The sequence below is a fragment of the Pyrus communis genome, chromosome 11 (genome assembly GCF_041283825.1).
Source record: "Pyrus communis isolate YQ-2024b chromosome 11, ASM4128382v1, whole genome shotgun sequence".
Taxonomy (NCBI): Eukaryota; Viridiplantae; Streptophyta; class Magnoliopsida; order Rosales; family Rosaceae; genus Pyrus; species Pyrus communis.
This window is the reverse complement of record NC_142575.1, coordinates 31,276,009-31,280,077: the sequence shown is the minus strand read 5'-3', so window position 1 is coordinate 31,280,077 and position 4,069 is coordinate 31,276,009. Positions and strand designations below refer to the sequence as shown.

Genomic DNA, 4,069 nt, shown 5'->3' with positions numbered 1-4,069 from the left:
ATTTGTAATGTTTCGCGACTTTATGGCTACACTTAATCGCACAACAACGTCCATCGTTCAATATGCAAGTATTTTCTTTCCTAAAGTTTTCTTGTAATCACTTGCACGTTGGCAACTTAGGCACTAACATCTACTTATCCTCATAACCCCTTAACCTTGTTGCTTTACTGTTTTCATGATCGGTTTGTAACACGATGTGAGTGGCCTTTGCTCCTCTCTTGTATCTCCGTCGTTTTTACTTCACTTTCGAGAGTGAAGAGAACAACGGTTGGATATTAGATTTAGTCGGGGAGTTCTTAATATTGAAAGGAATGTAATTCTTGGTTACAAATCTTCTGCTTAAAGAACTTTCAGGCTTGAAACTCTAGAGAATATTTGAATTTTTGTGTGATTTTCTGTTTTCTCCTTTTCTTGTTGTCTAGTTTCTTTGTTTTTCGATGCTTCTTTCTTCGGCAGCACTTCAATTACAACTAGACGAGGTCATAGATCCTGTAACAAGTCCCATGGCGGTTGTTGATCAGCTCTTGTTACTTTCCAAAAACTCCAGGTGAAGCACATTACGTTTTGCCACTTGATTTTTATGGCAATTGATGATACAACTTGTCTTACTATTTTGTGATTATCTTCGTCTCAGATAACACATAAACTGTGATTGTCTCGAGAGATCTTGTTGAATTTTGACATTTGCCTTGTTTCCGTGATGATCAGAGATCTGTTGCAAACGTCAGTTGCACAAGTCGAGAATATGGCATCTTTGAACACAGGCCTTTCCTACGAAGTATTGAAGCATCTTGACCGACCAGCTTTGGCTAGTGCAGCATGCGCCTGTGCAGCATTCTGTTCCATCTCAAAGGAAGAAAGATTGTGGGAATATGTCTGCACTTCTAAGTGGCCTTCCACTAATCGGGAAGACGTCAAGAGTTCGATTCTATCCATTGGTGGATTCCGAAAGTTCTATGTAGATTGTTTTCCCCCTTACTGTAACGAGGAAGTTTCCAAGTATCGACGGAATGAGTACCTCGAGTATCCTGAAGAATGGACTGAGGCTGAACACTACGGTGACATGGATGAATTCGAAAGTATTTCACCATCGGATTTTGGTTCTCTTGTGGATATCAGGTATAAGGACAAAATAATCGGCTCAATGTTCTTTGGGGCATTCCGCATACAGATGGCTTCAATGGTTGTTTCTACAACTGCGATCTTCTAACTCATGCAGATACAGATTATGACAACGATGGTGAAGTTTTCCTCTCCGCTGCTAATGGATCTACCACCGATCGCATCAATGGAGACAGAAAAGAGGGATGGGAAGTTATGGAGGGCGCTGCGAGATGGACTCCGGCTTAGTTGGATTGTTGCAAATAGAAAAATAAAGCAAGCCGCTAATCTTGCTTGCTGTTACCCTCTTGGCGGTCAAAGACATTGGCCAACGGACAAGGATTTCGTGATGCTGTTTGGATTCCTTCTTCCCGCCATAGACATCCTTCCTTACCAAGTGGTAGAATGCACCCTCAGTTTGAAGCTCAGAGTGATTTGCACCGAAGGTGAAGGTGTTCAGACAACTCTCAAGTTAACGGAACTAAGCATACAGTTCGAAGACATGGAAGACAACTGCTTCAACGGAAGAAACAGTTTGCTTATATGCTCAAGGAAGCGCTGAGCTGCCGCGGAATAAAAACTACAGCGAAGTTCTCGAGTCCTGTCACTTGTACTGAAGGTACAGAACGAGCTGAAAGAGGAGAAGATGAGGAACGAGAGCCGGTTAGATCGGCTTTGTATCTTGACCGGCATTGCCGCGTTGGTATCGTTCTGTTACTATGTTTTGTGAACAAACAAAAGTGCTCTAAGAAAACATTCCACGTTCGTACTCTTCGATTGAAATTTTGTTTCTAAAAATGGAAAGGTTTTTGTTCTTATAATTGTTCCTATGCATACGAACCTCGTGATTGAGCAAAGGAAAAATAAGCATAAATAGACTTGTTGATAATAATCGAAAAATAAATTGAATGGACACTGAACTTCAATTTGTATACGGTTTATTTTTTAGTTTATACTATTTCCGAGTTTTGTTTTCTAATTAAAAGTTCATAATTAAGTTGGTTCAAGTAGTGTACTTTACTCTTCACTCAAGTTTGAATTTTTTATTTATTTTATAATTTAGATAAATTTATTGTAGATTATCGCTCGTGTATGAAAATACTAGTAGCACTAAGACCTACTCCAACCCTTAGAGCAAAACTCAAATTTTAGGTCCTAAACTAACCCTTGAACCAAATATGAGTTTTACCACAAAAATCATATTTGAGGCAAATTTAGGCTAGAATTCCTCCTATGTTAGTGAACTGGCCTACCATATATGCGTATTTTTTTTAGTTTTATGTTTATAGATTCAGTGAATCCAACAACAAAGATATAATTTAATCAAATCCAACGGTTAAAATAATTTAAAAAAAAATTCTTTCATGTATTCCATATTCTTTTGTAGTGTTTCTTGAGTTTCATGGTGTTGGTTTAGCAATTTTTCAATATTTATAGGAATATAAATATTTATAGGTTAAAATGTTCATAAAATTAAATTAGGATAATCTACATAATTTTTTTTGAAAGTTAGTTTAAGAAAATGATCCTAAATTCATTATTTAATAATCTAAGGCTAAAAATTTAACCAGAAGATTTGGAGTAGAAAAACTGTTTTTTGATTAAAACCTAAATTTTCTGAATTAAAAATTTAAGATTTTAACTTAAAGATTGGAGATCGTCTAAAAGAACTTTGTGTCTATTTGTCTTGATTTTCTAGAGGAAAAATGAATGGGCTTTTGCAAGAAATCAAATCCAATACGTTTGGGCTTTACCGTTTGTGGGGGCAATTCTCAAATTTTTGGGCGTTCGTTTTTCTTTTTCTTTTTCTCCAAAATTTTATTTTCTTTCAATTTAGTCGGTTATTTTTCCAAATTTATATGTGAAGGGGACAAAAGAAAGTGAGGGGGAAGTGCTGTTCAATTATTATCAAGAAAATGGAGTCCATTAAATAATTAATTAATAACTAAGTGCAATAACACGTGTTGCGATAGAAGCTGTCTCCATGGTTGGACAGGTCATAAATATATTCCTTTTTTTATTCCCCCGATCAGCGCCACATGCGACGGCTGTCATGTCAATGTCACGTCTCTCGTATTTTATTTTCATAATATTTTAATATTGATGTAAAAATTAACATTAAATTATGAAATAACAAATAATTAATGAAGAGTCTATTTTTTTTGGAGAGCCCCTTAGCATTCCTTAGTAACTGTATTTATTGTGAGATAATTTCAAACAAACCCTACGTAATCTCTACCGGGACTTTGGTTAAATTATAGAATGCTCTTGTAATTGTAATACCATTAAATTCGTGTTTGTGTAAGTTGAACTTAAAACCTTGCACTTATAAATAAAAAAACGGAGCTTAGTTTACACTTATGTTTTAGTCTTTTGTTCATATGCCCATCTTTAATTCGGGTTATCGAGTTGAGTAATTAAAAACAAACCGAATAAGATTAAATATGAGTGGATAAGAAAGAAAACGTTTGTTCAGCTCGTAGCAATTCAATTAGTTCTTCAGGTGAAGGAATATTAGACATTTCATCTTCTGAAACCAACACTTTTGATGTTAATTGACGTACAATAATTTATATATGTCTATTATGGATCTAAACTCCCGGCGATCCATAAACCTTAACTCAACACCAATCAGAAATCCCCAAGAATTCTTATTATACACTCGTTCCAACCCTCAAATCTCTATGTGTTTATCATTTTACATGAAAAAGTAACACTAAATTATAGAACTCAGTAGTGAATTTGTAACCTGTTGAATTTGTGCATATTATAATCAAATTCTTGTTTTCATTTTAAGAAAGGAATGTAAAGTATGTATTTTATTTATAGTCAAGGAATAATACTAGAAGTGCTCATAAATTAGTATGCATGCCTACATTCTAGGTGGTCAAGCAACTGCATAATTTAATTATTTTTTTTGCCAAGCATACTTTAATTATTTGGTTTGGCCCCAATTAAAAAAAATGTG

At 35.0% G+C, this 4,069-nt stretch overlaps 1 pseudogene; it reads left to right on the top strand.

The window, feature by feature from the left end:
• The first annotated feature begins 697 nt into the window (after positions 1 to 697).
• On the top strand, positions 698 to 1,910 carry LOC137741635 (putative F-box protein At2g36090; annotated as a pseudogene).
• The last annotated feature ends 2,159 nt before the right edge of the window (positions 1,911 to 4,069 follow it).